The sequence below is a fragment of the Somniosus microcephalus genome, chromosome 10 (assembly GCF_052327205.1).
Source record: "Somniosus microcephalus isolate GS21.2 chromosome 10, FLI_Smic_1.0, whole genome shotgun sequence".
Taxonomy (NCBI): Eukaryota; Metazoa; Chordata; class Chondrichthyes; order Squaliformes; family Somniosidae; genus Somniosus; species Somniosus microcephalus.
The window spans coordinates 165,488,059-165,500,619 of record NC_140996.1 but is presented as its reverse complement, the minus strand read 5'-3'; the positions used below and the strand labels follow the sequence as shown (position 1 = coordinate 165,500,619).

The 12,561-nt window shown below is 42.5% G+C and overlaps 1 pseudogene; it reads right to left on the bottom strand.

Moving 5' to 3' along the window:
- Window positions 1–1,973: 1,973 nt before the first annotated feature.
- Window positions 1,974–12,561, bottom strand: part of LOC147111820 (uncharacterized) — a 53,938-nt pseudogene continuing 43,350 nt past the window's right edge.

Below are 12,561 nucleotides of genomic sequence, written 5' to 3'. Positions count from 1 at the left end.
AGAAGAGACAAGAGTTGTGCTGTCTACTGAAGCCTATCCTGGAGATGAGATCTACCAGAAGGGCAGCCTGTTGTAGTAAAAACCAGCACAGCATTGAACTTTTAAGCCACTGGTTTCTTTCAAGTCTCCATTTATGACATTTTCCAAATCAGTAAGACATTAGTCCACTGATTTATCAAGCAGGTCAGAGAAGCCTTATTTGCTGGGGCAACACTTTGGTCACTTTCCCCATGGAAATGAGGCAACAATACGAGAGGGTGCAGCCTTTTAGCAGGTGGCAGGCTTCCCTAAAATGCAAGGCCTCATTGATTGCACACACGGAGCCATCACTGCCCCTAACAACAACCTTGTGGCATATATCCAAGGGGAAGTGCTTTCTTTTATCATACAGCTGCTCTCTGACCAAAAGCAAAGAATAATGGAGGTGACAGCAATATATCCCAGCAGCAGCCACAATGCCTTTGTCTTGTGACAGTCTATCATTCCAGGACTATTTCAAGGAGTAAGACGATTGGATTGATGGCTGCTAGGGGACCAGATCTACTCTTGGAGCTATAGCCACTGGCACCACTGAGGAAACATTGAACAGGGGCTAAAATAAAGATAATGAGGCTCTTGCCTCCACTTGAACTCTAGTGGAACATATCATTAGCATTTTAAAGCAGAGATTTCACTGTCTGAAGAGACCTGGTGGGATATTACAGCCCTGAGAAGGTATCCAAAATAATCTGCGTCTGCTGTGTCTTGCATAATTTTGTCATCCAAATAGGGGAACCCATCAGGTAGAGGACCAAGAAGATGGACCTGCAATCTTGGCAGAGGAGGAGAAGGAGGAAGAGTAGGACGGAGAAATGGATGAGGCTGATACACCAGCAAGGACCACTGGTGCATTAAACATTTACTGACAGTTTTTTTCACTTGAAAGCTTCTTTTGTGGTGATGCAGTAACAGTCCTATCATCCTCTCTGAGTTACAATAGATCGCTTCACCAACATGCCCGGTCAACTCTCCATCACCTTTACGCTGATCATTGCAGGTTTCCCCGATCACCAACAGCCATATGTCCTTTTTGACAATAAAACTGCACAATAGATTCTAAAGAAGTTACAACTACTTTATTATCCTAAACAAATTCTGCATCTCTGCGTTAATGTTTCCTTCTCCAGTATGTGCCTTTGATGAGAGTCTAGGCTCTGTATCTTCCAGCTGGTAGTAGCATGTTGCTGCTCATCAAACGGGACCTGCCTTTACTTCATGCTGAGAGGCATGTTAGGTTGGGCAGATGTGTCGCCACCCTGAGGTAAATACCTCATCCATCTCTCTGCCTACCATGCCCCAGCTGCTGGGCACTCCTTGTGGATGACCTGCAATCTGTATTGTTACAGACTCTTGGCCCCCTTAAGGAGCATGAAGCATCCCATCAAGGTCCTTTCAAGCCAATTACCCCAGCCTCTCAACACCAAAAATGACAGCCTATTGCAAATTCAAAGTTCAAACAGAGCATCAAATACACTGCTGGCCAGCAAACTGCATCTGTGCTTGCGTCCTTTGTCCTAGGGGTTCCCCTGCAGATCAACCAGGAGTTGCCACTCGCTCCATTGTGACCTGCAGATTTCTCAAATCCTCTTGTAGTGCATACACTAATATCAGAGTAGCACTGATGCATAATCTTCACTATTCCATCCAGGGCGATCTGAAGGTTCTCAAAGGGCTGCAAGAAGTGTTTCTGCAGATGAATCAATTCTACAGAGGAAGAAACCTCGGTAAGGTCTGAACGTGGATCCTGCGGCAGCTGGCTGCCCCCCATCCCTCCCTTCATCATGATCATGGCCATTTTGTGTCGCCTCTACTTGCTCTTCCTCACCTGTGTGCGGTGCTTCACCTGGTGCTCCCTCCTGACTGTCCCCATCTTAATCCATCAAAAAGGATGTGTCTGTGCTGTGGTTTGTGGGATCTTGAGTACCTGATGGGTGTTATTGTGAGAGTCCAGCTTCCTGCTCCTCCCTGATGCCAGCTGCATCATCTTCAAAGCGCCTACACAAAAATGAGAAGAGTTGTTTAGCATGGGGAATGCGGCAAATAGATACACGCACGGTAGCAATATGGTAGTCAATATGGTGCCATGATGCTGATAGGCAGATGCGTCTACTTGTTACTCAGTTATTTTGTTTAAAAGGTAAGGGAAAAGAAGTTGAGGAGACTTACTTTGTTGGGTTGGCTATGCAAGCTCTCCCATGCCTTCTCCCTCTATGGCTGCCATCCCAATAACTGAAGGTCTGCTTTTATTTACTCATTCTTGGGATGTGGGCATCGCTGGCAAGGCCAGCAATTATTGCTCATCCTTCAATGTCCATGAGAAGGAACACCTTCACCACTGCTGCAGTCCGTGTGGTAAAAGTGCTCCTACAATGCTGTTAGATAGTGTTCCAGGATTTTGACTCAGTGACGATGAAGGAACAGCGATATGTCCATCAGGATGGTATATGACTTGGGGATGATGATGTTCCCGTGCACTTGCTGCTCTTGTCCTTCTAGGTGGTGGAGGTCGTGGGTTTGGGAGGTGCTGCTGAAGAAACCTTGGCGAGCTGCTGCAGTGCATCCTGAACCCATGGTACACCAATGGTGAACAGAGTGAAATTTTAAGCCAAAGGATGGGGTAATGATCAAGCAGACTGCTTTAACCTAGATAGTGTCAAGCATCTTGAGTGTTGGTGCTCCACCCATCCAGACAAGTGGAGAGTATTCCATCACACTCCTGACTTATGCCTTGTAGGTGGTAGAGAGGCTTAGGGGAGTCAGGGAGTGAGCTACTCGCTGCTGAATACCCAGTCTCTGACCTGCTCTAGTAGCCATGGCATTTATGTAGCTGGTCCTGTTGTGTTTCTGGTCAATGCTGACCCCCAGATTATTCGACGATGGTAATGCCATTGAGTATCATGGGGAGGTGGTTCGGTTCTCTCTTGTTGGAGATGTTCATTGCCTGACACTTGTGTGGCACAAATGTTACTTGCTACTTATCAGCCCAAGCCTGGATGTTGTTCAGGTCTTGCTGTATGTGGGCATGGACGGCTTCATGATCTGAGGAATTGCGAATGGAGCTGAACATTGTGCAATCACTAGCAAACATCCCCACCTCTGAACTTATGATAGTGGGAAGGTCACTGATAAAGCAACTGAAGATAGTAGGGCCTGGGACGCTACCCTGAGAAATTCCTGCAGCGATATCCTAGAGCTGAGATGATTGACCTCCAACAACCACAAACATCTTCCTTTGTGCCAGGTATGACACCAGCCACTGGAGAGATTTCCCCCGATTCCCATTGACTTCAGTTTTACTAGGGCACCCTGGTGCCACACTCGGTCAAATGTTGCCTTGATGTCAAGGGCAGTTATTCTCACCTCACCTCTGGAATTCAGCTCTTTTGTCCATGCTTGGACCAAGGCTACAATGAGGTCTGGAGCCAAATGGTTCTGGCGCAATCCAAACGTATTGCAGGCTGGCTAGCCCACCATCAGTGTGGGTTCTCTGCTGATGGCTATATTCTGCTTTCTCTTTTTTGAAAACTGAACCCTTTCAGCATTTGGAGGTAAGGAACAGTAATTCACATGAGCATCTTACATTCAAAAGATGAGTCGAGAACATGTAAGTAGTTATAAGTGCCATAGTTATCGAGAAAACATGCCAGGATGCAATAGATGAAACAAAGTCTATCAGTTTGGCAACCACCAAGTTGGAGATACAACTTGAAAGACAATGGGGGCAATTTTCACCTTCACCACAGTAATCTGATGGAGTGGATCACCTGCCCATTGTAGAACCTGTCTAACCTTCACCCCAGTGATTTCAATGCTTTGCTGGCTGTATTGCTTATGTAGCAGCATACTGTGGGGCTGAGCGCTTGGTGGATGCATAGGACAGGCAATGCTTTGATGTGAATGGGCCCCTTTAGTCTTTCCTCAGTCTAGATAACATTTTTCATAAATGATGCACAGAGGATAGCATCTATTTGATTGGTTACCTCCCAGCGTGCTTGCTTTTCACTGGTTCTATTTGGAAGATTTCCTTCTTCCCCAAAAATTGCTATTTTCCTTAGGGACACCTTCTTCAGTAAAACCTTTAAACCACCCTGTTTGAAAGGGGCAGTTCTGGGAACTCATTCAATCATGTTGTGCAGTAATATTCAACCTCCAACAAAAAACAGCTGCCTCTCTTTCAGTGCACCAACTTTTTAAGAGTTGGTGGATTCTAGATTCCCTTTCCCCATCTTGCACACTTTTCCCTATGCTCATGAAAAATGCGCAGGAAGCATGTGCAGTTTCTTTAAATGGCCCATCCCTATAGAATTCAGTTGCGTGGGCATATGCGGGAGTGCTGAGCACACAGACCATTCGGAACTGAGGTGCTGAGCGGTGGTTTCACCTGCCTGGAGAGTCTAGAACTAGGGGGCATAGTCTCAGGATAAGGGGTAGGTCATTTAAGACTGAGACGAGAAATTTCTTCACTCAGAGGGTTGTGAATTTTTGGAATTCTCTACCACAAAGGGCTGTGGATGCTGAGTTGTTGTATATTCAAGGCTGAGACAGATAGATTTTTGGACTCTAGGGCCGCGAATTTAATGGAGGAGGCGGGATGGTGGCGGGAGAGCCAATTTCCTGGTTCTGGTCCCGCTCCCAGCTGCAGCCGCTCTGTAGACGTGATTTTCCCTGGATTGGTCTTGTTAAGCCCGCCCTGCGGGCTTCCCGGCCAATTAACAGGAAGCGGGTCTGATGATGTCATTTGATGACGTCATCAGCCAGTTTCCTTAAATGGACCACGTCCACATGGAGTTTGACAGTTGTTCTGTCAGTGTTTGACAGCATTGAGGTGCTGCAAACACTGACAAGCACGGCACAAAGATGAACGCTTGAACCTAGGCTCTCCAATGACTCCCTCCATATGCTTATGGAGGGAGTCACAGCACGCAGGGAGGTTCTCTTCCCTTCCAAGGGCAGAAGAGACTTCCCCAGGACACCAACGCATTTTGGTTGCATATTGCACAGGAGGGCAAAAGCAGGGATGTCGTCAGGAGTACCTGGCTGCAGTGGCGCCAACCCTTCAATGATCTCAGAGGATCACGAAACATTACTGCAAAGTTACACTTAATCTCCTCCTGCTGTGCCACTCAACACATCCCCATCACTCTGCCTTCCATATCCTTCTCCTGCACATCCTTACACCAACTTACCTTGCACCTCCAACCAACCCTCTCTATCTACTTTATCGCTTCCCCATCTCACTAGCCACCCCTCACACTCACCCTCATCCTACTGCAAGCATACCAACTAACAACACACAAGGGTAGGCACTTGAGAGGTTTAGCCAATGTCCATGTGAAGTTTCTGGTAATGTGTTGTCATACAGTGAAATCTAGTTTTCCAAAAGTGCCCCTTATTGGACAGATCTGAGCGCACATTGAGAAGTGTCTTACTGAGATCCAGTGAATGTTCAGACATAACTCCCCCCCCGCTATAGTGATGAGTGTGCATGGAAGGGGGATGGATATTAAAGGGATGCTTCATGGTGCTGGTGTGGGATGGTGTCAACCTGGCGCATCATGTGGCAGCCAGGGTGTACAGCATCAAGTGAAGAAAATCTGGCCATGGTGATGCCATCGCTGGCCTCCCAGGCAGCAATGTTGTCAGGGGCTGATGCCCTGTGTCCAGTGCAGCATCAGGTGATGGCGGAGAAGGTTGGTGATAGTGTGCCTGGTGATGTTGATGTTGGGGCTGATCGTGGAAGGATTCAGAGGACCAAGGTCTGATTGTTTCAATGGCTCCAATGATGCTGCAATAGATGGCAGCTGCAGGTGAGATGACAGAAGTGATCTGTCAATGGTGAGAGAGGTTCTCCCAATGAGGTGGCACTGGACGTACAGTTGGATCTAAAAACTTGTAAGCTAAAGAAATCTCTAAGTATTAAAAATGCAGTAACCAACATTTTCTGCGCTCCGAAGCTCACCATCTGCAACACGGCATCCTTTACACTACTGCAGCTGTCAGGTTTCCTACCCGCTGTCAATCTTTTCTATTTTGACAGCGGACCCACCCCCTGAGCGCTATTAAATTAGTTGCCTAGGAGAATCACGGGATATGGGAATCGGGTGAGAAAGTGGAGTTGAGGTCAAAGATCAGCCATGATCTTATTGAATGGCGGAGCAGGCTCCAAGGGCCGTATGGCCTACTTCTGCTCCTACTTCTTATGTTCTTATGGAACCACGATCAAGGAATCGGCCGTTATCGATTTAAAATGTTCTGGTGTATTTACAATCAGTTATTTACAGACTAACAGACTTGACAATGAACAAATAACATCTTTAAACATTGGTAATTCCTACCTCTGACTAATGTGACCTATATCCTTAAATTCTACCTCTGAAAGTTCTGTCTCTTGATCAGAAAGAGTTACTTTCTGCAATTCTTTATCTTCCTGATGATTCAGTGTAATGCCATTTACTTCCTGAATTCTCTTCAACGGTGTTACAGCTTTTTCTTGTTGATCGATGCTCTCAGTATCTATTAATGGAGCCTGGTTAGCACAAACTGATGCTGCTTTTTCAGCATCACAATGTTGTTCTTCTACTTTCTCCTGTAGCTTGGAGTCTGCAGCGAGCAGTGTTTCTTCCTTTATTTGGACATTTTGTTTGATTTCCAGGTCTTTTATATTGTCAAGTGATTTCGTTGTTCCCTGCAGCCAATTGTTCCTTAATTCAGTATCAGCACTGTTCCAGTGGATGTCACACTGAAAGGTAGCTTTACTTGTGTAAAGATCTTGCTCATCAACTATACTTATGAGAGTAGCAGCTGAAAAATCTTTCTTCTCTTTGACCTGTTGATGCCTGTCAGTGACAATGTCTTGGAAGTTATTTATTGCTTCATTTATTGTTTCGTGCTGGTGGGTGTTGTCTATTGTAGACTTCTCAGATTTTTGGGGGTGTAGTTGGTCTTCTGAAACTGGTCTTTCTAGTTTAAGTATGGACACTTCTGGAACACTTATTTCTCCTGAAAGGTTCTCAGCTGCCACATCCATTCTTTTCCTCTCTTGTATTGTTCATGTAAAATCTTTCTGGCTATCTGGTTGAAATAAATTTTTACTTAAGTACAATTTTTCTTCCTTGGGCTCATTTGTTAACTTGAGAGTCTATGAATTCTAACTTTTCTTCTGCAAGACTTTCAATGAGTGTAGGGGGTGGTGTGTGTGTCAGCTTCATCTCTGACTTATGAGCGGTTTGAATCGCTCCCACTCCCTTGGTTCTAGACCTGGACTTATTTGGGGGTTGTAATGAAATTTCAACAGACAACTGAGTTGGTGAAAAGAACTTGGATTTTATTTGAGACAAGAAAATATACACAACACAATAAATCATATCACTCTAAAAGGGGGAACACTTTGGAATATGCGAGGGAGAATGACAATAGACAGAAATACCTTACCCCTCCCAATCCCACTATACTAACTAGGTTGAATTCCAGAGGACCAGGAAATGCTCACCAAACGCAGGAATAGTTTGTAGAGTGGGAAAAACTTGCAGGTCTTCGGTTTCTTCCAGGTTGGTTTCTTGTTGGTTGCGGTGGCCCAATATTACCTAGTTGTTGGTAATATTGTTGGTTGTTTGTTTCGTGGGGCCCTTGGTTGCTGCAATTCCTTCCGTTCTCCTTCTGTTGTCCCGAGGCTGATGTCCTTCAAATGAGCTGTGCCTCTTTCTGTGTCTGTCCGAACTGTACTGATCGAACTCATCGAACGAACTGCTTCTTGTGGAGACAGGTCTTTAGTTTATACTAAAACGAAACCTGCTAATCTTGTTAGATTTTTGGCTGGCTCGTTAAGGGCCACTTGATTGGTCCCATTTAGTTAACTGGTTTCGGGATAGCTTCCTGAGTAGTTGAAGGTGTGAAGTGGTTTTGAATGTCTCAAACAGTCTTTTAATCTTAGATTTCCTGTAAGGCCTTCAAATTCTGTGCAGGTTCTTTTATGCATGGCTTCTAATGGGCTTTGGGCTTTAGGTGAGGCTGGGGTTTTCATTGATTTATTGATTGAATGCAAATTCCCAGATAGGGGCTGAGTTTCGTTTATTGATCCTCCCAGACAGTCTAGCTACTTTCGAATACCCAAATTGTTCCTCTGCAGAGGTCAATCCCACATTCCTGTCGCAGCCTTTTCCTACAAGTCTGTACATGTCCTTTTGAAATGCCACGTTTGTTTCAAATCTTTGAATTCTTCTGTTAGGCCCAACCATGCATTTTATCTTTTACAGATTTCTCCTGTAATGGTCCAAAATCATTTTAAAATGATGCTATTCTTCTGTTCTGGGGTTGTGCAGAAATTTTCAAACCTTAGAGTAAATGAGGATTTTCTGATGAATTCTTCTTCAATTCTTGTTGAAAGATGTTCTCAGAATAAGGCCCCACAGTCTGAGAATTATTTAGTAATACAATACTAAGATTGTCCTCTTCTATTACTTTATCTTTCAAATTACCAGCTGTCTCATTCAGCAGAATGTTATCATTTTCAGCGTTAACAATGGATTCTTGAAGTTTTGCATTACTGTCCTGAAGTTCTTTACCTGCTTCAGGAATATGGTTGTTCTCTATATCTACCTCTTTCAGTTGATAGTTCAGACATTCATTTTTTTCCCCCAAAGTTTGAGACTACAACTGCAGGAAGCATTCCATTTTTGATCAGTTTTGCAATAGTTACTTGGAAATTCATGTTGCTGTTCTCAGGCCCCTTTAACTTACCTTGCAGGTTAATGGTTTTAGGTAAATCCTTTTGCACTGCTTTGTCAATACAGCATTCCTGGTTCATTTTCATTTCATCTTTCAGCTCAGTGATTTTAAACTTCAACAGCTTTTTTTCTTAAGATTATCAATTGAAACTTGAAATGCTGTATTCTCATCCAGCAGTTCTGTGATCATTTCCTGGAGATCATTATTCTGATCTGCTAATATCTTGCATTTGTTTTTCAGATAAACCTTCAGTTTATTAGAGGTGTATTGTTCAAAATCTAGCATCTTTTTGAGCTGAGTTACATTATTCAAGCATTTTCTTCTCTTTCAATGTTCTCCATGGCCTTTTGGATTTTTTCACTACTGTTCTCTAGTTCCTTGATTGTGCCTTGCTGTTGAATGCTTTTTGAATCTAAGGTTTTGCTATCATTATTTTCTTCAGGTAGCTGAACATATAACTTTAGATATTTTTTACTCTCTGGGCAATTTTTGGGCTGTTGCCTGGAGTTATCTGGGTTTGTTATGTTACTTGTGTGGTGCTCCGGTTCCATTGGCACTGACTTACTGTATTGTCCCTCTGAGTTACATACACTACTGCCTTGAGGAAAAAAATCTCTTCTCCAGACTTATTAATGATCTCCTGAAGTTTTACATTGTTATGTGCCAGCATATTTAGTGTTTCTTGAAGTTGTTGTACTTTTATATTAACTTCCTTTAATTGATTAGTTAGATCTGCCACACTTTCCCTGCAGTATATCTGTTTTTTTAAATAGGTATTTAAACTTTGAAAGAGACTCTGTCAGGGACCCTTTTTCTACCCTATACCTCTCAATAATCAACTTATATCGTCTGCTTCTCTCTTCCAGTTTCTTTTATTTCTGTGAAGTTTAGTATTTTCACAGAGCTTTCCCACTAGCTCAACATTATTTTTAGCATTAAGTTCACTGAAGCAGTGTTGCTGTTTAAGATCACTGCCTATTTCACCTTCTCTGATTCGCAGTAATGATTTATCCGCATCAACCTCTAGGTTCCATTTTCATCCAATAGACCATCAACCGTATCTTCTAACTGGCATTTCTGGTTTTCAATTAACAGGATTTGGTACTTCATTTGAGCTTGTATTTCACAGCCATGTATCTGATCCATAGAAAGAATGTTCTCTTTCTCAACTAGCCTAGTTTCTAACAATTTCTTCTCTTCCTCATGGTTTTTAACAGTCTCTTTTAGTTCTTCATTCTTTTCCTGCATATCTTTAATAATATTTTGAAGCTGCTTTTTTCCTGCATCATATTCCTCCTTTTGGATCTCCATTTGAACTGCTAGTTCACTAGAATGAAATTCTTCTCTTGCAATCTTTTTCTCCAGTTCAACAACCATGGCATCCAGGAAGAGTTTTTCTTCATCCTGAAACATAAGTACATTTTTATGGTCTAACAGTTGTTTGCATTCTCTTTCCTGAGGATCATTAATTGTTGGAATGCCTTCACAAAATGTATTTTTCTTCTGTACCTGACTTTCATCAACGTGTTCTTGTATTTCTCTCACTTTTTTTCCAATTCAGACACCATGGCTGCCAGCAGGCATTTTTCTTCATAAGATTCTCAATGTATGCCTGAAGTTGTTTGTTACTCTCCATCAGTTCATTGGGCATTTCCAACAGATGAGTATTCTTAAAGACTGCTAATGTAGACTGATTAATTATATCTGGCATTTCATTTCCAGTGCAACGTAGCATCTTATCTGTAAGTTCAACTTTTATTTCAGAGTTTACAAGGTCTATCATTGTCTCTGCTTTTTCAACAGTAATCAGAGTCTCACAAGCTTTATTGGTATTGTCTAGCTGTTCCTCTATTAAGGCCTCTGGGCAATTATTTGCATCACAATCTGTTGTTTCTTTTATTCTTTTGTCTGATCGCAGCCCTGCCTTCGATCTAGTTTCTTTTCTTTCCAGTTTTGAAGAAGGGTCCAACCCGAAACGTCAACTCAAATTTCTCTCCACGGATGTTGCCTGACCTGCTGAGTTTTTCCAGCATTTTCTGTTGTTATTTCTGTTGTCTTCTGTTGGCTTTTCATTTGAGTACCTTTCTCATCAAAGCACAAATTTTCTTCCGTAACCTTTGTCTCCAGCTTGTTCACTGTATTCTCGGGAAGTTGTTTACCTACTTCAAGCATCTCCATGCCCTTTGAGTTTTATATTATTTTTCTGCACGGTTTTACTTTTCTCTTGCAAACTATTACCAGAACACTTTGCACCAAGCTGGTCATCCTGCTGAATTTCTACATTTAACTTCTCTGATTTTAACTTAGACTGCAGTTCAGATACTGTGGTTTGTAGCTGGTCTTTCTCCTGGTCAAGAATCTTAATTGTTTCCTTAAGATCTGTATTTTCTGTAAACATTTCTGACAACATACCCCGTAGACTTTCGACCTGATTGATATATACCTTCCACTGATGGTTTGCCTTGGCTTCTTTTTCACTGAATTGGAACTGTTCCTCTGCCAGAATATTTTTCAGGGTAGCAAGTTTGACACCTAACACTCCATTCCGTTCCAGAGAATTGTTTCTTCCGGTTTCATATTACAGGTGCATGATCCCTTATCCGAAACCCTTGGGACCAGCTGTGTTTCGGAATTTTTCGGATTTTGGAATGGTATTACGGGGCAGCACCCCGTAAGCAAACACATTAATATTTCTGCAGCGAATCTTATGAATATTCACGCTGAGTGGGATAAATAAAGACTATAAATAGTATTAGTTTATTTGTACAGTAATAATTTGGTAAATTAAATAGGGGGGCGAAATATAGACTATAAATACTCTAGTACAGTTTATTTGTAAGGAAAACATTCAGTAAAACTTCAAACATATACAGGTACAAACTAAGCTAAATACCTGTACATATACATGCAGTAAAGGTACATTACATCTGGCTTGAGGATCTTGGAGAAGAGGGTACATCAGTGTTGTCATCGTCATCATCAGGTTGGAGTTGGACATCTGAAGATGGGCCAGGAACAGGATTCTCAAGTGATGAAGCAGCACTACGACAGACGGCCTTTTTAAAGACTTCTTCCAGTGTCATCTGTCTCATTAACATTGGTTTCTGTCTAAGCAGTCTCAGTTTAATTGAGTAAACTTGCATAATCTCTTGCTCACTGATAAATGCACGTTGTTCAAGGCCAGCAATTAACTGATCACACATTTTCACCATCTCGTTTATGGGGATTTTTTCACCTGTGTTCACAATGTCATCATCATCATCATCATCACTACTATCCTCATGCTTGTCTTTATTTAACACCATTTCAGCAATTTCCCCATCACTCAACGAATGCACAACAGGTGCATCATTGTCAATGTTCAGCACTTCTTCGATGTCAGCTTCCTCTAACTTATTTACGCTTTCGGATGATAAACCTTTGGCGTAAGTAAGGAGGTTTGATATCATCATCTTCTTACTGACAGGAAATCCTTAAATCTTCATCTGCAGGTCCATCTTCATCAAACATCGTTGTAGGCCAAAGTCTGTGCCAAGCATTTGTTAATGTTGGTTTATCAACATCGTTCCAAGCATTAGCAACTGCGTAAATGGCATCCTTAACATTGAACTCTTTCAGGAAGCTTTGGATTCCTATGCTTCTGTTGACTGCATCAAGCATACAGTTCAAAAAAACGTCTTTATACTTGCTCTTCATGGAGCATAAAATTCCTTGGTCACAAGGCTGTATTAAAGATGTCACATTAGGGGGAAAGTTAATGCCGAAAACATTACTTTTCACAAGAAGTTCAGGAGGGGG